This window comes from Haliotis cracherodii, unplaced genomic scaffold (assembly GCF_022045235.1).
Source record: "Haliotis cracherodii isolate W230 unplaced genomic scaffold, xgHalCrac1.p SCAF_10, whole genome shotgun sequence".
Lineage (NCBI taxonomy): Eukaryota > Metazoa > Mollusca > Gastropoda > Lepetellida > Haliotidae > Haliotis > Haliotis cracherodii.
In genome coordinates, this window is record NW_027266265.1 from 39,265,571 (window position 1) to 39,288,955 (window position 23,385).

The 23,385-nt window shown below is 39.6% G+C and overlaps 1 protein-coding gene across 2 annotated transcripts in view; it reads right to left on the bottom strand.

Moving 5' to 3' along the window:
* The window catches only part of LOC139450448 (uncharacterized), a 197,897-nt gene that overhangs the window by 173,631 nt on the left and 881 nt on the right, over window positions 1–23,385 (bottom strand). The gene's annotated exons all lie outside the window — the stretch shown is intronic.

Genomic DNA, 23,385 nt, shown 5'->3' on the forward strand with positions numbered 1-23,385 from the left:
ATCGGTGATACCCATACTTACCCAATGTCCAGCCCATGTTGACCAATGGCTATCATGGTGTTGAAACAATGTATCACATCTGTTTGAGCACTGATCAGGTTGCCATGTTTGATATTCAGTCAAACAAATTAACATGGCATTCCAGTCACTGTTCAAACACACTCCAGTTTACAGTATCGACCTTAAGGAGTTGCGAATACGTTGCCCAAGTTTTCTTTAGCATTTCCAGTTGCTGTATTGTGTATATACTTCAAAATCTTCAATCTGATGGGTTTTTTTTCAATATTTATATTACAGACCAGTACCTAGAAATTATCAAGAAGAGACCAGAGAGTTTTAAAAGGGGGCCATAATGAAACAGTGAATTTGGTTTAACGCCTCTTGGTACAGCATGTCAGAAAGCCTGAAGTGATAGAGATCTCAGATATTGACCACTTTGGTGAAACCCAGGAGTACACAAACCTACAAACATAATCAGGGCGAACCAGGATTCGAACCCATGATCATAGTTTCATGCCCAAGGGACACAACTCTGCACAGTGAATTGCACCTTAGATGAATGGGCCATCCCCTGGCCCCTTCAAAATATAATAAGTTTCCAATGTTAATATTATGTTCTAATCTCATGCAAAAACAGGCTCATTAATTACACAAAAAATGAATAATTTATTTTCATTTTCAGTTGAAATGACGGTTATAGCTGTCCTCAAGTTACAGAAAGTGACAGCTTGTCACGGCTATCAAACAGATCTAATAACATACAGAAATATAAACCATAAATATACATAATGTCATTAAACAGAAACAATATCTATGAATAACAAATTTGAGACGTCAACCATAAGTAATGGCACATACATTTGGCACCAACACAGCAATTCCAAATGTGTGGATACATCTAAATGATAAAATAACTTTCAACAATCCATCAGGGAAATCTACAATCAGTTTTGCTACAGAAAGTTGGTGTTATAAACAGGAATGATAACACTTGATCCCAGCCTGCTTCCCCTTCTCTGCTCTATCATCCCCACAGCTGGGAGGTACACACACATCATCTTTCCCTCATTTGTAGCTGTAGAATTGACCAACACTACCCTGTCTGTTTGCTGCCTGCATGTTGTAAGTATGTGGGCACATAGGTAAACACAGACAAATGTACTGACATTAATACCATTTCTGCCTTGTTTGCTCACTAGCCTTTGAGTGTGATGAATATTCCAGCACTACACTGGGAGGCCCTGAGTAAACATGCTGAGTGTTGACTGAGGAGGAGGGATGGATGGAGGGTGGTCACTTGGCCTCTACTGGACAGGGTGGAGGTTGGAGTGAAGGGTGGTCACTTGGTCTCTACTGGACAGGGTGGAGGTTGGAGGTGATGAGTGGTCACTTGGCCTCTCTACTGGACAGGGCAGAGGTTGAGGTGAAGGATGGTCACTTGGTCTCTACTGGACAGGGGTGGAGGTTGGAGGTGAAGGGTGGTCGCTTGGCCTCTCTACTGGACAGGGTGGAGGTTAGAGGTGAAGGGTGGTCACTTGGCCTCTCTACTGGACAGGGTGGAGGTTAGAGGTGAAGGGTGGTCACTTGGTCTCTCTACTGGACAGGGTGGAGGTTGGAGGTGGTGGGTGGTCACTTGGCCTCTACTGGACAGGGGTGGAGGTTGGAGGTGAAGGGTGGTCACTTGGCCTCTACTGGACAGGGTGGAGGTTGAGGTGAAGGGTGGTCACTTGGCCTCTCTACTGGACAGGGGTGGAGGTTAGAGGTGAAGGGTGGTCACTTGGCCTCTACTGGACAGGGTGGAGGTTGAGGTGAAGGGTGGTCACTTGGCCTCTACTGGACAGGGCAGAGGTTGGAGGTGAAGGGTGGTCACTTGGCCTCTCTACTGGACAGGGGTGGAGGTTGGAGGTCGTGGGTGGTCACTTGGTCTCTACTGGACAGGGTGGAGGTTGGAGGTGGTGGGTGGTCACTTGGCCTCTCTACTGGACAGGGCAGAGGTTGAGATGAAGGATGGTCACTTGGTCTCTACTGGACAGGGGTGGAGATTGGAGGTGAACATGGTAAAGGGTGGTCACTTGGTCTCTACTGGACAGGGTGGAGGTTAGAGGTGAAGGGTGGTCACTTGGCCTCTCTAGTGGACCAGGGGTAGAGGTGACGGTAATGGGTGGATGTGCGGGTGAGAGGTGGTCATTGGCCTCTCCACTGGACAAGGGATGGGGATAAGGGGTAGAGGTGGAGGGGTGGATGAGAGGTGTGGGCGAGTGGTTGGGGTGAGGGGTGGTTGCTGGGCCTCTCTATTGGACCAGGTGTGAAGGATGAAGTAGGGTGGAGGGTGAGGGGAGGGGAATAAGGAGAGGTGAGTAATGGGTATCACTTGGTCCTTCTTCTGGAGCAGGGATGGAGATGAGGGCTGGCAAGTGGGACAAGACAAGGTTTCAGGGGCAATGATTAAAGGTTGGGGTGGCCTCTTGACCGCACTACTTTTGAAGGAAGTAAGATCAAAGGTTTCCAGTCTTATCTAAGGTGAGGGGGTCACATCCCTTTGAGACGAGGAGGTCATATATCATTTGTACTGCAAGTGACCACTCCTATCTGGCTGTGGTGACAGACATGTACCTAACTTGCAGGATAAATAACTAAAGATGTTTCTAGTAGGGCAACCAGGAATCAAAATAATAATTATATTAATTATAATGGTGATGTAGCCATTAAGTTCTTTGGTGCGACCACTAGATGTGGTGTCGACAGTCCAAGGACCAGAATTTGGGACTTGAACCTGGAAGCAGCAGATCCTGTCATCAGGAGGATGGACAGTGAGATGAAGCTGCTGTGAGACCACTGACCCATGTGACCTAATAATATCATAATGTTTTAATGTTTTTTGTTTGGTGTTTAATGTAGCACTCAGCACTCAGACGGCGGTCTTTAAATAATCGGACTGAATCAGACGAGCCTGACCACCCAAACCTGTTAGTCACCTCTTATGACAAGCATAGTCGCCTTCTACGGCGAGCATCATATGGGTTGCTGAAGACCTATTCTACCCCGCATCTTCACGGGTCCTGTGAAACTTAAAACACCAAAGTGAATTAGAAACAAAAGCCATGTTCCATCAGATCTGCTAAGATATCTGCATGATAACCCTAAAGTCCATAATCTACACACAGATAATACGGGTTTCATCTTCAACAGTTCTGCCCTTCAAGTTCCCATTTAACTCAAGTGGCACCTTTATAATTATGACAGTCCCCTCAAGATAAGGACTCTCTCAGATAGGAAAGAGCCATGAGTATGGGGTTAGGGCTGACAACAATGTTACACAAAGACCCTTGGAATAACTGTGTTGCATAATAGTCTGTAGTAGGTCGGGGCAATAAATATTTTATCACCCCTTATGCTTAAGTGTATCTGTGCGATATTGGCTTATGATAATGAACTTACCTTGTCCCAGCTAGACTGCAGGATATTGTACTCATACTGCAAGCAATGTGGCTTCAGCAAAACTTTGAAATTATTTGCAACACGATGTGTGATATTTTGCAATTTCTTTATAAATTATCATTATGGAAGCAAATTTGATTGATAGAATTAAATAAATATCATATTTGGGGACATAATTAACATTGCACAACATTACACACAAAATATTGTCTTGTGAGAGGTCTAAGGAAACAAACTCTCTGCTGGATCAAAAAACAAATCTAATGAACGTAAAGTGATGTCCCAACATATGCCGTAAACAAAAACATCCCATACAAACTACACAAATGATATCAATAAGATCTGTAAGTGTGGTTAGTGATTAGGGATTTATGTACGATTCTAAACTAAGTGCCCTTGGCAAGCAACTGGGGGAAAAAATATGTTATTTTCTTCATATTTGGGATTATTTTTAAACTTCTAATTTCATAAAATCAGAAGTCTTTTTTAACATGCAAATTGTATATTAACATTACATTCAGTAATGTAAAACTAAGCATTCCTCTCTTTTGGTCCTTATATCAGTGAAGCACAAGTTGACACATCAGATACATGTATCACTATATTAACTAGGGCCGTTACGATTCACTCGCATATTTGGTGAATCGAACCGTATACATTCATGAATTGAATTCGTTATTCATGGCCACTAGAAATAGAATCGAATATTTATGAATATGCAATCATGTGCATTCACATACCCTGTACTTAAAACATCCATAAGAACATATGATATGCATAGATTTCTTTAAAGACAACACTCTTATAATATTTAATTTGACAGGAATTTGGTCACTGGTCATTGTAGCATTTGAGCAGATACTAAGACTAAGCACCAGGACAAGTGCAGTATATAAATGATTAATATAGAAAATTAACAAACCATGTCAAATAATTTATGCTGTTCATGTTTCACTGAATATAACAAATAATACATCAACTGCTGACTTATTATTGTATTCGTGAATTAATATTCGTATTCATTACCCTATATTCGTGATACAAATCGTATTCGCCTCATAGTGTATTTGTTGCAGCCCTAATCACTGCTAATATTAACACGACAAAAAAAAATTTCAGATTTGGGGCTGAAAACAAGCAGCCTATAAGCAGATCTAAAAATAAACCTGGTGAGGTATGTTAGTTATGCAAACTGGCAATATAAGTATCAGCTCCTTCTGTTTATATTTAACTTTTGTTTTGTTGTAATGCTTTCTTTCATAATGCCTGATCTGTCACACTTATATATTAAGAAGCTGACATAAATGATATCAGAAGGAAGGTAAATGCATCACTGACGACGAAGTACATATTTTACTTACAGGCACTGTATAGTAGAGGTGAAGCATTGGTGCACTGGTGCGATACAATACACAATATGTTACTTTCTGTATCGATACAAGACAATACAGCGCTTTCGGCAGTCAATTATTGCAAAATGTGTTGTAATTAGCTTTTCAAGTTCACCACTAAAAGTAGCCACGACGAACATGTGTCGATGTCTAGCTTTTCCTTTGGAACCTGTTCTAAAATATTCATAGTCAAGAAGTTTCTACGTGATTTGACGTAAATGTGTGTATATGTATAATGATCTGTAGCGCATCATGACCTTGCTGTATTGTTTCACCTCTACGTTCGAATAAAGTAGCAATTACGTGACCTTGACACAACACTGGCGAGTTAGTGATACAACCAGGTACGACTACTCTGTCCCACCAGTAGAGCTAACAGTAAATAATCACCATAAACACTGTTCTCACACAAGAACAGGGTTCCCCCTAGACTCCAATATCTGAGAGTCACCTTGACTCAGCTTATGAATTTTTGGGAGTCAAAAATATTTTTTGAGAGTCAAATGTTTTATTGTATGATTAATGAAAAACTACACGTAAATTTTAAGATGTTTGCATATATTGTCTTCAGATAATGTTTATAAATTAAGTTCAGGTGAGTAATTGTAATATTTTCATTCCAAAGCTGGTAAACAACATAGATATTTTGAAATTGCGACAGTCATGACGCAGTCATTTATTTCTGGACGTATTTTTCCTTAATTGAGAGTCATATACGCAAGAATCCTGCATCAGGGGAAACCCTGCAAGAATCAAAATAACAGCAGCAGGTGATGTGTTGGACGGTCCTGAAAATAAATCCTTCAAAATATGTTCAGAATAACCATGGTAACCTGTTCAGATTTCATTACATAAGGAGGCATTTCCCAAACACCTGCATTGTCTAACTTTTTCCGACACATGCACCATATTCTGATTAGACTACCAGTTGTCAGACTTTCATTTTGTGGAAGCCTCGGTGGCTGAGTGGGTTAGATCGCTGGCTGTGTGTCGCGATTAGGTGCCTAATTCTGGGAGTATGGGTTCGAATCCCGGATGGGACTGAACCCCCAAAATACTAGGATCTGTACTTTATTAAGAGAGTGTTTTCTCAAATATAACATTTGTTATATCCTGATTATGTTCATATCCAACTTCTATGAAAATGTTAGTATCATTTAATATCAGTTAGTATCAATTTAGTATCAATTTAGTATTCACTATATTCGATAACAAACTCCCTCAAAAAATCTCCTAATATAATATGTTTGCCAATAAATCTAATGGTGAATTTCAGTGTGAAGAGTGCTTAAAAGATATGCCTAAGTTAGTTAATATACATTTTGAAGGAATATATGTTTCTTGGATTTGGTGTTAGAAATATGTCTACTTCAGAACCATCCTGACACAGACATCAAGTCTACATTCCTGAATTCCAATCTTAAAAGTCTCAGCCAAGCCATAATAAAGTAATAATTAGACTTCCATAGAAAATCTTTTCAGTGTTCAGTGGAAGCATTTTATTTCCGATTTCTTAGACTGTACGGATCATCCTTCAAAGAGCAGGCAGGTAATTGATTCCAAAAAGGAATTAATATTAACTAACTGAACCAACGTTCTTTCCATTTATCCTATAGTGCTCCGTCAGTCATACCAGAATCTGAGCATGAATGGGAGATAGCTGATTTCAAGTGTGCAATGTCAGTGATGAGTCCTGTGTGAAATTCTCCATGTTCCATGGGGCTTGGTCAACAAAGGGTTGGTTATCCACCATTTTGTGTTTAACTTTCATGGATGGTTAGCTTAGACTTGGTCTCATGGTTGATGGTCAGGTCATGCAAAACATTGTAAATATTACTTTTGAAAAGGGATACAGCATTAAAACATTATTCAATATATGGATATCATGTATCAGTCGAGTGTAATTTGCAATGCATTGATACCTCAACGTCATGCACTATATTGCATATAATTACACAATGAATTTTACTCAAATTTACTCCATTGGCAGGGTTTCTGAAATTTTGTGTTTACACTTCAATCAATGCATACAAAACCTGCAATCATACTTTGATAAATGCAAGTTGTGGTGGATAGAGGGACTACTTTCTAGTTGACCTTGACCTTGACAGATCACTTGATTATGTCTGTATCTTGATTGGAGTCAGGGATTCCCTGTCGGTATGCCTGCATGTTTATCATTAAACATGGATGGAACAATACCAAATACAGACATCAAACACTTTATTACAGTTTATTGTTGTTTATTCATGTTGGATGCTTTAAATTCCCAGCACAATGAGAAAGACCTTTTGAGCTTATATATTGCCTTTGGAGTTAGTCATGTAATCTTGTGTATGTCACAATGTGTAACAAAAAAGAACTTGTGCAACGAACATGATGAAAGTGGGTAAACATGGTAAAGTACAGCAAAATATTGCATAAATGAGCGGTTTTGTAATTGTTGAATCATGTTTTATCATGTTTATGCCTAATTTGAAAACTTGCCAAAATTGTCCTTTTCTAACACATGCCTCTCAAACCTCCATCTTCCGCCTCGAAGGAACGATTTCATTTCGCTAATGCGAAAAATACCACCCTCCCTTACCCAATTTTCTTTTCATATCTTTCTTTAGCAATGAAGCTTGGTTTTGCCCCTAATCTCCTCTGTTAATCCTGCACAATCTTTTCTTTTCATACTACCAGTAATCCATTTCCCATCAGTTCAACACACTGCTATTTCCATGCCTCCCATTATGAACAGTGTTGTGGTGTTAATAAACGTTTTAGATCAGTCTTGGTCTGTTTGGTATCATGTCAGTTTTACACTTGAACAATCAAACTAGTGTTTTGGTTATTTCTTATGACAGCATCATTTATATCCTGTGATCACCTTCTGGGAGCTACAGAGTACTGCCATTCTCACAACTGTCTGGTGTTTTAATTCTTTATTCCCATATATGGTAGTGCCAATGGGTATTTTTTGTGCTGTGCTACTCAGTGTTTTACAATTTGTAGCTGCAATACTTCACTGACAGCATTCCATAAAAGTCTTGTTAAATCATGCTATAACCATGACAACGTGTGTATCAAACCCATAACACGAGAAAAGTTCATGTCAATACAACTGACATAAGTAATTTAGTTCAGTCTTTAGTGGGCCTTATCACATAACACAGACATTCATAATCTATATTACAAAAGAAATAAACCTCATGAAGTAGATACTGTGTCTAATTTTGTACAACAACAGACCTTAATTACCTAGGGTATATATGACTTTGTCATATAAGATGATAACTATAAAATGTTGAGTGAGTTGGGTTAAACGCCGCTTTTAACAGTATTCCAGTTATATCACGGCGTGTCAGCTTAATGTGGGAGGAAAGCCCGAAATGATGCAGGTGTCAGACGTTTACCACTTCGGTGAAACCCACGAGCATCGGTATGGTGCTGACAAACCTAGAAACATAATCGAGGCGAACTGGGATTCGAACCCACAATCTGGCATGCCCAAGGGACGCAACTCTGCACAGCGAATCTTGGCGCCTTAGACAACTGGGCCACCTGTGCCCCCTCCACTACATATAAATCACTGTGTATCGCATTCTACTGCTAGACAATTGTAACGTGAAATTCTCATCCCCCATGTCATAACACACTTCCATCGATAAACCATGGAGGTAATATAAAGTACCATCTTCCCATTTACCTGTTTTCAGATGAAACCTCTTCAGGGAATCTTTGCACAGACACATGAAAATACTGTCGTGTAACCATGGTAACTAGGGAATAATATGCTGAAACTTTCTGATTTTCTTTATCAGATCAATAATCAATAATAGCATTATAATACAAAACAGTTGAGATCAGACTCATCAATGCCAATTATTTCAAATAATTCTGTGTGGAATTAGATATTAACCAAACTAGGTAGATATTTATGTGGGGTAACTGTCATTTCAAAAGAATATATATAAATATACTTCAATATTTAACAATAAAGGCATCACTATGAACAAGAAAATGAATTGAACAAAACGATATTTGCCTAAAGGAGACAACCAATGCGCAATGAAATCAGTCTTGCAGAAAGATTAGCTGTTGATCAGGACAAACCAATCAACTAATGTGATTGGAGTACCAAGATTGATAGAAGATACAATCAAGTTACAATCAGGTAACAATCACACAATCATCAAACTCTCATCGACCCTACCTAACCATTGCACATAGACCACACAGACATGGGTAAAGCATAATACCACCAGTTCAAAGAAGCTGTTGTCAATTTTTCATGATCGCTGCAGTCTAATTAATTTACTTTTCCATGTTTCTGCGTCCCTTTCATCCGCACTTGCACTTCCTGCTGATGGATTGTGGGACATATTTGTGTTTTTATTCCACAGTTCTGTCAGAATTTCACTCTTCTTTTATCAATTATTAATCTCCCTATACACCGAAGCTGGTCGTGGCTACTCGCGACATGTAAATTTGTCGTGGTTATCAAGCAAGGTCTGTGGTACTACCAAAAAACGTGTTGATAATGACGGCATCAAAGCTACTGTAATTACTTTCACACTCGTCACCCAATAAAACCAAAAATATCAGCAATCCATGTCATAAATCGGCAACAAATTCGGTAACGACTGGCAGCAGAGGGAGTTTTTACACAGGATCCATAGTGTTACATCTTCACAAGCTATTCAATGGCGTTGATGCTATCATGCCGATTGCATGCTTTACGCTCACCATCCTGGTAGGCATGCAATAGCCCCAACAGATTGAAATCTGGCGTTTATTTACGACCCTAAGCCCACCTAACTGTTTACACAGTGTACTCGGTGATTATGAGTGTGTCAAACATAAAATCTTGATAGACAGCTTTCATATAGGTTTTCTATCTTGTTACAGTCCTTCTTCGTAATGAGAGGGGTGGCCAGCTGATAGGGAGGTTATCTTGGTGGAATTAAACAAGCTTCCAAAAATGATACAAATCATGTTGGCATGTTTATGAGAAGATGTCAAAAATAAATATAATTTCCCACCCAACCATGATATTTTTAAACAAACTATTGACAGGAAGACTTGGAACTTTCTGGGGGATATGATCTTTCATTGTTAAATTTTTTTAGTTCTTCTCCTCCAGTTCTTTCACCAACTGAATGTCTTTGAGTAACTGAGTGAGTAAGATTTTACGCCGCTTAAAACAATATGCGAGCAATATCACGGCCTGGGACACCAGAAATGGGCTTCACACACTGAATCCATTTTAGGGAATCAAACCTGGGCTTTCGGTGTGACAAGCAAACGCTTTAACCACAAGGCGACCTCACCACTGCCCCTTGTGAATGTTTGTTACCTGATGTTGCAAGAGTGAGTGAGTGAGTTGTGTTGTACCTCCTCTTAGGACTATTTCAGCATATATCACAACGGGGGACACCAGGCCTTCACACATTTTACACATGCGGGGGAGTCAGGGTTTTACCTTGACTATCTAAACTGGTATTCCAGGAAACTCCCAATAAGTACTTTTCATGGGTTCTCACTAGAAATATGAACGTCCTGTAAAATAATGAAATGGCGTAGTGTATTGTAAGATTTTATAATTATTTTAATTACAAGACTTTTATATTTCTTGTCAAGAATGGGGTACACTAATATTTTCTGTGTGTATTCTCTACATTTCTGAATCAGGTAGAACCATGGGAAGTGCTATCTTTGTATTCGTCTTGTTCAATCCACTTAGAATAAAAGTTTGGATTTTCCTGAGCCTGTTATCATGGCTTATCAAATAGCCCAAATTTACAATAAAACAAAATACTCTAACATTGAACAAGTGCAATATAAAGAAAAATATACTGGTAGTATTCCAAATGATATTTTGACTGATCACAGCCCTAAAGCAATTTAAATGACAACGTTTCTGCACACAAAGCTGACAGTTCTACAACACCACCTCCATCTTTACACTTTAACAGTCTGTGTGATTAATTGATAGCCTCAAGGCAAGACTCAGTTAATTTTTTGTTTGACTAACAGTGAATTATTAGCCTGACTTGTTTCAGTCTCTGTCTCATCAGGCTCTACATGCTTTCACTGATGTTAGAATATGTCCCTTCCTGATTGTTCCATAAACCCACAAGATGTTCGACCAGACACATTAATTATTTCAGTGGAACTGACAGTCATGGAGCACATGTTCATTAGCAGCTGCAAAATTATTTTGAGAAAACAAAAAAACAAAAAATTGTATTAAAGTTTTGACAAATACAGGTGACAAAACATTGAGAGTAACATGAACAGTCTTTAAGGTCACCATGTACACCATGTCGTATTTTGCCTGACCTCACAATAATAATAACAAAATGACGATTCTGAACATAGACAGTTGTGATTCACAATTTCAACCACTGATCATTGTGTTTGTTTGTTTGTTTTTTAATGCAACACACAAAAATAATTCACCCTGTAAATAATCGAGCCTGGACCAGGCAATCCAGTGATTGATATTGTTAGCTCCGATCCATGCCGTCGGGGTTAGATGCCATGCAGTACACCTAAGCCTGACCACCTGATCCATCTGGACGGACGCCTTTACAACCAACAAATGTTGTTGGGGACCAATTCTAACCCGGAATCCACACAGGGTGGGGGTGGGGGACGGGGTGGGGGTATGGGGGTTGGTGTGTACGCCAGTATACTTTGCAACCAAGACAGGCAGCACACCATCAACAATGATAACAATATGTCCAACCCCTGCTCTGCTCTGCTCTGCTTGACCTGCATAGCTGGCATTCTGACAAGCCAGCAAGACTCAGCTCTCAGCAAGCATCGTTACTTCCAGGAAGCAATGCCAGTCTGTCACAGAATGTGAGACACACAATTAGCAAGATCACTGCTAATTATAAGCAAACACTGTACATAGGGGCATAAGTGCTGTGTTATAGTGATGTATGTTGAAGCGGACTTGGTCGGGGCATGCAGTGACAACATAAACACTGCCTGATGAAGACCTCCGCGTGAGATAAACAACAACTGTTTTCCCACAGTTCCTGCCATAATTCTACCTATTTACATATCATTTTCTCCCTTTCATGACTTATTGCAAAGATTCTCGGATAATTCGACAAGCGGAGGCAAGCTGTTTCACACGCACCACGTACACACCAACACCACCAACCAATGAACTCAGCAGTCAAGTTAACAATACATCTGCTTACATCTAAAATACTTTAAAAATTACTTTCACATGAATCTATCTGTAATAGATAATATTGTTATCCATCTCTAAATACAATCTCCAGCAAAGTGTTATTTAGGGATGAGGTTTGTCAGATATACACAGCATCATCATTAAGGCGTCACCCAGGTTTGAGGTGTCAAACATGAACACATGCCAACAAGCGGCAATAGGTCTAAGTTTACTGACAATGTAATTAACAGTTCAAGAACATGTTGTTTAAGCCCATGTCACATTGATTGGAGTGAGTGAGTATGGTTTAACACCGCTTTTAGCAATATTCCAGCAATATCGCTGCAGGGGGCACCAGAAATGGGCTTCACACATTGTACCCATGTCAGGAATCGAACCCGGGTCTTCGGCGTGAAGAGCGAACGCTTTAACCACTAGGCTACCCGACCGCCCCCACACTGATTGGATGTGTCACACTGACTGGATGTTTTTTATGAACTAGAAAAACTGACTATGGCTTAATTGTTTTAATAAAACAATGAAAAGTTCAAGATCAAAGATGATGGAAAAAGCTTCCCCAAACACAATCCTGTACGCAATCAGTGGCTTAGCTCTCTACATGCAATACATGACAAGCAACAATCAGTGTGGGTATAAAATGGTTTATTCCAGTTGCAACTGAACTGCACTCTTGGTGCTTGAAAATGGGAGTTTTATCTCTTATTATCTGTGTGATCCCTCAATAATGATGCCAAGTCCTGCTGAAAAGTACTTGCCTGCAGGCTCAATTTACCACATGTAGCAAAGGTTATGGATAGCGAAGAATATATACAAAATGCTGTGACAACTGACATATCCTTACCCATTGTATAGTTTACCCGTGAGGATTCCGGGGTAGAATAGGTCTTCAGCAACCCATGCTTGCCGTAAAAGGCGACTATGCTTGTCGTAAAAGGCGACTAACGGGATCGGGTGGTCAGACTCGCTGACTTGCTTGATGCATGTCATCGATCCCAATTGTGTGGATCGATGCTCATGATATTAATCACTGGATTGTCTGGTCCAGACTCGATTATTTACAGACAGTCGTCATATAACTGGAATATTGCTGCGTGCGGCATTAAACAACAAATAAACAAACAACCAAACCAACCAACCAACCAACCAACCAACCAACCAACCAACCCATTGTATAGTTAAATATTGTTAAATACATCTAAATCTGATTGGAAACTTCAACTTCATTTATGATGCAATTTTCCTGTCCATTTATCTCCAATTAGCTGCACCTGCTGACCCAGAATTAATGTAATTAAACAGCTAGTGATTAGTTGAATGAAAGTCTGATTGACTGGCATCAAAGAGAATACTGACAACATTTCAACAAGCCAATAGCTAGCAACATGCTATGGTATATATCAATATATTCATTAACTTACACCTGCAGCAACTGAACTTGGAGGCATACATCTCATCCTAGGATAGTGATTGGCTGGTTTTCTATAGTGGCATTTTAATATCTCCTGTCCCACTCAAGGTAGGTTATGTCTTCAGCAACACATGCTTGCCGAAAAGACGACTGTGCTTGTCGTAAGAGGCGACTAAAGGGATCAGGTGATCAGGCTCGCTGACTTAGTTGATGCATGTCATCGTATCCCCCAATTGTGTGGACTAATGCTCATAATATCAGTCACTGGATTGTCTGGTCCAGATTCGAATATTTACAGACCGCTGTCATATAGCGGGAATATTGCTAAATACGGCGTTCAACAACAAACAAACAAACAAACAAACAGACATAACAAAAAAATGTGCATCAAAATGCATAAATGTAGAGAATGGACGCAGAAAAAATATTTATCAAATCGCAAGGGATGCTCTATAAAGTTCATTGTACCAAATTCTTGATAAGAAACATAAATGTCCTGTAATGATAGTAATTATGAAATCTTGCAGTACTCTAAACCATTTCATTGAGCAATAACATTCATTGTACCAAAATCTTGACAAGAAATATAAACGTCCTGTTATTAAAGTACACTACTTTACAACTTTATAGTCACACCCTCCTATTTCTTGTAAGGACCCTTGAAATTAAGTATTAGTGGTTTCTTGGACCCCATTTCGTAAGTAACTTTGAGAAGACTTTACCATAACATTGGCAGGTATCAAGTAATACCATGGACACTTCCATATTACGGGTCCATGGTGAAACAGATTACTCATTCATTTCATTTGAATAAAGGTTTACTTCAGCTATTAACAAGAATCAATCTGTATTCATCAGTCATTGACAAATTAGCCACAATGTATCAACACCAATGTCATATGTCAAACATTTTGTTGTAGATTGCAATAACATCTGATCCCCTAACAAGGTGATTGACATATGTCAATATCACACATGGTATACGAGGCTATATACAGCTGACCACATGTCTCCCTCCTGTATCAGCTGGACATAGGGAGTATTGACCAGTATACACCAGGGAATCTCAGGGCTGATTACAACGCTACAGGGTGTTCTATACCTCCCACTACCAGTCCTTTCATTGAAAAAGCATGCTGTTGCCTTCCTAACGAAACATTAACTGTGGTCACTAGACTCACTGTAGTCCTGCACCAAGACCGTGGAATATATTTATTTTATGAAAAAAATAATCTAGAAATGCATACTAAAGCAAGTCTAGCCATCTCAAGCCAGCTCTATTCCACAGCTCTGAAATCAGCATAGGGAATTTTTTATTATTTTTAGAGTCAAGAAGGATATTGTGTAATATAAGATTTCAGAGACTAAATGTTAGTCTAGACTCACCGCAACGGTTTCTTCTAAACATATCAACTTGAAAAAGATTATCCAAATTGCACAATCAACAAGCCCTCCAACACAGATAAAGCTAAACTGAATTCATGAAAGTTGGGTAAAAATATTATTTTACATTAAAGAAAGAACAAGAACAATTCAAATCAATGTTACAACAAGTCTATATTCACACACTAATACGGTAGAACATAATATGGCGCCAATGACTGATGTCAAACCATCCATTCTGAAATTAGGAAATTCATCAAAATAAATATAACACATTTCAGCCTTGCAAGCAACCATCAGAGAGCAAATTTTCCAAATCAAAACATTCCCTCGGGATCTGAAAAAATACGAACATGAACCTCTGATGGCTTGTGTTTAGTTTAGACACTGTCTCACGACAGGCTCGGCTAGTTAGTGCTGTAACAAATTTAGCGGGATTCCCTCGGCGCCAGTGCCACCTATAAACCCAGGAAGGGGTAGGGGTTTGCCATGGTATAACGAATCCACATGGTGCTAATATCGCCCATAAACCAAACTCAGGGCAGATGGTGGCAGGATAGGGCTCCGGGCAAGGATTTGGGGGTTCTGGGGTGTGTGGATTCTTGAAGAAGGTCAACATTATCGAAAGAGAGACTGGCCAAACACAATAACATACAGGGAGTCGTGTAGTTGTGGGGATTTAGGAGCGGTAATCACAGAATACCATGTAGGCACGGGGGAGGCCTTGCAAGAAGATGGGCACTTCAAGGATATCACATTTGGCTATTCAAAATAACTGATTACTTTTTCTATGTCATAAATCTCGTTTGGCTATCTTGCGAATCTTCAATCATATACTGTGCATGAGTGGTGGATATATTGATGGTTACAAAGCTACATCTTGTGGGGGTTCATGGTTGTATTATGTGACATATTGCCACTAAGGGAAATGAAACTGACTGTTTTCTGCTCCTATTACTAACAAAGCTCAATCTGTTGGGATGAGATCATTACATGTAAATGGTGGATTCATTGTTGGGATATAATATAGTTAGGGGTTTCCTCGGACATGTGCATCTAATACACACAAATGTAAAGAACGGACGCAGAAAAAATACATATTTCACCACGAAAGACTCACAGGTAATATTCATTGAACCAAATCCATGATAAAAAATATAAAGGTGCTGTAATTAATAGGGCTGGGACGATACACCAACTGTGTGATCGGATACATAGCAGGACCATAGTTTTGTAGGTAAAAGTAAAACCCTGTTCTGGTGTATTATGTTTCATTATAATGCATAAAATCTTATTATATTATTATTATTATAATTATGATCATGTATGTTGTCTAAACTGCTTGTACTCTGACTCATAGTATTTGCCATAATATTGAAGCAGTGTGCTTAATACGATATATGTACAAAACAATTATCTTTGCTGGACAAGATATTCCTATTCTTAATTTAGCAATATCACTAGTCAATAGCTTGAGTCATCACATCCTTTTTGTGACAAGTCTTTGAAATACTTCCTTTTTTTGTCTTATAGTTAATGATGAACATGCGAACAAACAATCAGATTCCATTCGAAGGGTAGGGACCTTAATATGTCATTTCACACAGCAATATTCCAGCAAAATGACAGCAACCTGTAACTCATCAAGTCTGGACCAGACAAACCAGCGATTGATACTGTGAGCAATGATCTACCCAGGTGAGATACAATCACATGCCAGCTTGGTACATTGAGACATTGTATTGTGAAGTAATTATCTATACAAAGTATCCTTGTACAGTGACACCCCACCTTCAGATGAGCCTAGAAGATGCAGGGATCTATCTAGGATTCTGAACTAAGTGCCTTTGGCAGGTAAATTGGGCAAAAAAAATGTGATATTGTTCAAAATTGATTTTATTAATGTCCTTTTTTTTTGTAAATTCTGAAGAATTGAGAATATAAAATTCAAATTGGGTGTTTTTACTGTCGTTTGCTGCAGACTTGGGGCCGAATGTCAGCTGGCCTCTGAGCAGGACCAGACAAATCCCTGCAGACGTATTGTACGGGGGTAAGCAGGGCAGGGAGAAGTGTTCCTGGGAACACACCAGAATCAGTTGAAGAGCGTGGCCTTCCCTTGTCTGTGGGCAACACAACACAGCTGTGCAGCTCTGGAACCTCAGCTGACTGCAGCAAGTCAAGCATCGTTAGCTGACAACAATGTCAACCTGTAGACAAACTCAGGGGAATGCTGTGCCTGGTTTCTACCTATGTAAGCCTCGCCATTGTACACGCCCGGTGGGATTCTCTGCCCCATTACTCCTGCCTACTTATTCTTGAGTGTACCTGTGCTGTAGATTACTGGCATGTGTACCTGTGCTGTAGATTACTGCCATGTGTACCTGTGTAGATTACTGGCATGTGTACCTGTGCTGTAGATTACGGTCATGTGTACCTGTGTAGATTACTGGCATGTTTACCTGTGTAGATTACTGCCATGTGTACCTGTGATGTAGGTTACTGTCATGTGTACCTGTGTAGATTACTGGCATGTTTACCTGTGTAGATTACTGGCATGTTTACCTGTGTAGATTATTGCCATGTGTACCTGTGTAGATTACTGTCATGTGTACCTGTGTAAATTACTGTCCAGTTTACCTGTGTAGATTACTGGCATGTTTACCTGTGTAGATTACAGGCATGTGTACCTGTGTTGATTACTGTCATGTGTACCTGTGTAGATGACTGTCATGTGTACCTGTGTAGATTACTGTCATGTGTACCTGTGTAGATTACTGGCATGTTTACCTGTGTAGACGACTGTCATGTGTACCTGTGTAGATTACTGGCATGTTTACCTTTGTAGATTACTGTCATGTGTACCTGTGTAGATTACTGGAATGTGTACCTGTGTAGATTACTGTCATGTGTACCTGTGTAGATGACTGCCATGTGTACCTGTGCTGTAGATTACTGTCATGTGTACCTGTGTAGATTACTGGCATGTTTACCTGTGTAGATTACTGTCATGTGTACCTGTGTAGATTACTGGCATGTTTACCTGTGTAGATTACTGTCATGTGTACCTGTGTAGATTACTGGCATGTTTACCTTTGTAGATTACTGTCATGTGTACCTGTGTAGATTACTGGCATGTGTACCTGTGTAGATTACTGTCATGTGTACCTGTGTAGATTACTGTCATGTGTACCTGTGTAGATTACTGTCATATGTACCTTTTTAGATTACTGGCATGTGTACCTGTATAGATTACTGGCATGTTTACCTGTGTTCTAGATTACTGGCATGTTTACCTGTGTAGATTACTGTCATGTGTACCTGTGTTCTAGATTACTGGCATGTGTACCTGTGTAGATTACTGGCATGTGTACCTGTGTAGATTACTGGCATGTTTACCTGTGTAGATTACTGGCATGTTTACCTGTGTAGATTACTGGCATGTGTACCTGTGTTCTAGATTACTGGCATGTTTACCTGTGTTCTAGATTACTGGCATGTGTACCTGTGTTCTAGATTACTGGCATGTTTACCTGTGTAGATTACTGGAATGTGTACCTGTGTAGATTACTGTCATGTGTACCTGTGTAGATGACTGCCATGTGTACCTGTGCTGTAGATTACTGTCATGTGTACCTGTGTAGATTACTGGCATGTTTACCTGTGTAGATTACTGTCATGTGTACCTGTGTAGATTACTGGCATGTTTACCTGTGTAGATTACTGTCATGTGTACCTGTGTAGATTACTGGCATGTTTACCTTTGTAGATTACTGTCATGTGTACCTGTGTAGATTACTGGCATGTGTACCTGTGTAGATTACTGTCATGTGTACCTGTGTAGATTACTGTCATGTGTACCTGTGTAGATTACTGTCATATGTACCTTTTTAGATTACTGGCATGTGTACCTGTATAGATTACTGGCATGTTTACCTGTGTTCTAGATTACTGGCATGTTTACCTGTGTAGATTACTGTCATGTGTACCTGTGTTCTAGATTACTGGCATGTGTACCTGTGTAGATTACTGGCATGTGTACCTGTGTAGATTACTGGCATGTTTACCTGTGTAGATTACTGGCATGTTTACCTGTGTAGATTACTGGCATGTGTACCTGTGTTCTAGATTACTGGCATGTTTACCTGTGTTCTAGATTACTGGCATGTGTACCTGTGTTCTAGATTACTGGCATGTTTACCTGTGTTCTAGATTACTGGCATGTTTACCTGTGTAGATTACTGTCATGTGTACCTGTGTTCTAGATTACTGGCATGTGTACCTGTGTAGATTACTGGCATGTGTACCTGTGTAGATTACTGGCATGTGTACCTGTGTAGATTACTGGCATGTTTACCTGTGTAGATTACTGGCATGTTTACCTGTGTAGATTACTGGCATGTGTACCTGTGTTCTAGTTTACTGGCATGTATACTTACTGGTTACTGAGTAACTGTTCTACCCAGAAGAGTACACTAGGTCCAGCGAGTGAAATAGCTGCCGGCCACAGCCACCACAATTTTGATAAGGATAAAAAAATATCTGAAAGGCCCCTAGCCTGTCTAGCTGCTGAAGGCTGCAAGATCAGCCTTCATAATATTTGACTCATGATTTGCAATTTGAAATTACTGTATTGAAACCTTGGCAGAATCAAATTTCTGGATAAATAAACTGTCACATATTTAAGCCGGCGAAATTTGAAACTAGTAACTTCAAGGCTGGCTAGCCCACCTGGCCAGCGATATTTGGAGACTATTTCACACACTGCTGCCATCTGTTCTAGAATGAGTTGTTCTGTGTTTGATCTTGATATCCTGTTCCTGATGTTGAAGGTGTTCTTCGCGCTAACACACCTCCCTTCACCAACGGCATGAATCTGACCAACTTGTTATTCAGAAAACATTTAGAATGGCATCTGTGTAATTTCATAGAAAACAATTCTAACATGTTACCTGAAATTCTAACCATGACAAATGTGAATATTATTCATCTACAACAAATTTGGGAAAAAATATGTTTGAGCTCGTAATACTATTTCCCTGTCAACATGGTTGGTCTGGATGAAAAATTCAATTCCCTGAAAGCCCATCAGTCTGAGAAACAGTTGTACAATGTAGTTTCTTGTACACAAAAACAGATGTTCCTTGCCTAGTGCTTTCAACTGCCCATTGTTGACAGAAGAAATACCCTCTTTGGTCACTGCAGGGAGCATTTCAAAAACTAAATTGTATATTTCCCAATGCAGAAGGGACCCATCTACGAAAAGAAAACTGTTTATGTTAAATGGTTAAGATTAACAAATATCAACTGAAATCCAAACTTGAATTTGTCCCATTTCAAAGAAAAAAGTTTTTTCATTGAAATAAATATTTGGACTGAAACAAACCCTTCAAGCCTTGAGCTTTTTCATGATGCGATCAATTCCATCCAATGTACACAACAAGCGTTTTGCCCAATGGAGAAGTCGGCTAAACTGTCTTTTTCTGGAGCTAATCACGGAGATATTTATACTCTTCGCCTAGAGATAGTCTATCTCCCACTAACAGTAGCCAGGCCGAGTAGAACCTCACACAATAGCATTCTAAATCTGGCCCCCTTCATGCATCAGCGTCAACCACTTACCAGTTATTACAGAAAGATTCAACTTATCCTGCATACTGAACTTTTTGAACACAGACAAAATGGGTGCAAGTTTTGTTGACATAAACCCCATCATGGTTTCACAAGAAATATTACTGAAGTGAGATGTTCATTAAAATCTCAGTCTTATCAAGCGATGAGGAAATTAGCCGTACCTGATTGGGCAGATTACATATCATGTTAGGCTGGGTTACCCAGTTGAGTCATCAGGACTTGTACACGAAGATCTGTGGCATCTGTTTTGAGACAGGCGGATACCGTATATCCTAGAAATCCATCCCTGGCTACTAGTGGAGTAACAATATGGTGATACAGTACTGTATCCCGATAAAAGGCCCACAATACAGTGTTTCGAATTACAACCTCTGTACATTACTGTTATTTGGGTGAAATAATGTGAATAATAACAAACTTTTCAACAAGCAGATTATGCTGATTCTTTAGTATTTCCGGGTTTTGCAATAACTGGCATACCATTTACATTGCCCTCTAGCCTGTATCTCTCTGCCCTACAATATCCTATCTTCGATCTCTGAAATTTAATAACATATCATTATGATTGAGGGTTGTGATTCACCTGCTTAAAGGAAGAATGTCAACATTTGAAGATGTCAAGCACTGTATCAGGGAACAGAACGTGTCACAGCCCCAGCATGTGGTTCCAGATCTACTGTCTACATGTTTTGTGTGCAACAAGCTGGACCCATCACTCTTTCAGCATGTTCAAGGCTAACTGTCTAAAAATGAGATACTTGTCACTTTGGACTGGGCCAGTGTTGCAAGCATTGGACACAACTATTTCACCTAATGAATGCGATATGTTAGAGAAACGTTTGGAAACTAAAATTGACATGTACACTACTCACAAATAGTTAAGCACCAACAGATAGTTTCATATTACTATATATCATTTATAAAACCTGACCTGTGAAGATCCGGGGTAGAATAGGTCTTCAGGAACCCATGCTTGCCGTAAAAGGCAACTATGCTTGTCGCAAGAGGCAACTAATGGGATTGGGTGGTCAGGCTCACTGACTTGGTTGATGCATGTCATCGATCTCAATTGCATGGATCGTTGCTCATGATGTCAATCACTGGATTGTCTGGTCCAGACTCGATTATTTACAGACCGCCGTCATATAGCTGAAATATTGAAGAGTGCAATGTGTTTGGACCAGACAATCCAGTGATTGACATCATCGGCATAGATCCATGCAACTGGGATCGATGACATGCATGAACCAAGTCAGCGAGCCTGTTAGTCGCCTCTTACGATAAGAAGTTGCCTTTTACGGCAAACATGGGTTGCTGAAGACCTATTCTACCCTGGATCCAAATCCACGGTGACCAAACCTCACATGACTAACGGACATTCTTAAAATCAAAATGTAAAGGTCATTGGAGAAAACCCCCAGAAAGAGCAGAGAACATCTAGCGGACACAAGATCATGAGCTGCAAGCAAATGTTACTGGAGGACATGGCTTAATATGTGATTGATTGATTGATTGATTGATTTAAGCCACTTTTACCAATATTAGCAAGGAATACTAGTTCTGGGCTTCACACATTATACCAATGGGCAGACAACATTGTCCTATCCCACGACTCTGCTGCTCATTTTGGACGACTGGTTATGTAAAAATAACAAGATCTGGGGAGGAAACAACAAGTCCATCTAGATTTTAACTAGTTTCGGACTAACAGACTACTGGACGTGTCTATCCCTCTGTACCCAGGTTGGGGAACTTCCTTGAGCCTTGGCATGAAGAGCGAACGCTTTAACCACTAGGCTATCCAACCTTAAACTACAATATATATTCTCGATGAAACAAAAGGCATGTTTCTTGATCACTGACACCAACTGTTCAAACAGTAATCCATTGCCACGTGATGTAACCCTTCATGAAGCAGTGCTGACACTTGGCCTGGCATTATCATGTCACTCATTTAGGGGTCCATAGCACGCACATGCAATTTAACAATAAAACCGAAAAAATAATTTGGAAACTGACAGTTTCAAAATTAGATAATTCAAAATGAAGCTAGATAATAAACTAACATGAAAGCGCCATTAAACTCTCTACAACCAATTTCTTGAAATGAAAATAATTAAAATTCAGTTATCTTTTTCTAGGAACATGGGCTATATCTAATCCAACATTGATGACTCATCGTTTGTCACAAGAATTCACCATAATCACCAAGTATGCCCTTGTTTTGGGACGGTCAACAAATGGAAACGCCAATTTAGGAAAATAATTTAATAAGTGAACAAAACTGTGCAGAGAGGTGGCTCGCTGGAAGTCCATCGCTGAAGCATAGCATGTTTAGGAAAGGGTAAGGGGTAAGGATGTGCTCCGGACAAAGAGAGATGTTATCAGTCCATTTTATTACATCATAGCGGGGATTAACCTTCTCAACCAGGCTGTAACAATGGTCAGGCCCACAGGCTAAGTGAGCCGGGCCTTGGCCGACATAAAAGGCCTCTAGATAAACGCCATATAGATTTACTGCAGAAATGTGATGATTTCATTGCAGTCTCTATGCCTCAGTGATTGTTAAAGCCATTAAAACTTGTGTTATCATAGTCTGCAAGGTTATCACTGCCTACTAAACTTTTTTCTATTTCCATGGTAACAGAATTAAAATGTTATAAATCACAATGTGATAGTTTTTGAATTCACTGCTCATTCAAAACAAAATAATAAAATTAGGAAATGGTTTAATAGTAGCCTGGACCGTTGATTCAACCAATTATCAGGCACAGTTTCAATTAATGTTGATTTTTAGAGTGCAAATAATTATATGAAAGTTTCCATTTTTTATTCAATTTGTGTACGAAACAATATTTTATGGATGTTTTATTGTCTATTACTACACTGATTAACTACACAGCCCATAAAATGTGTCAAATAGTTCAAAACTTAATCAC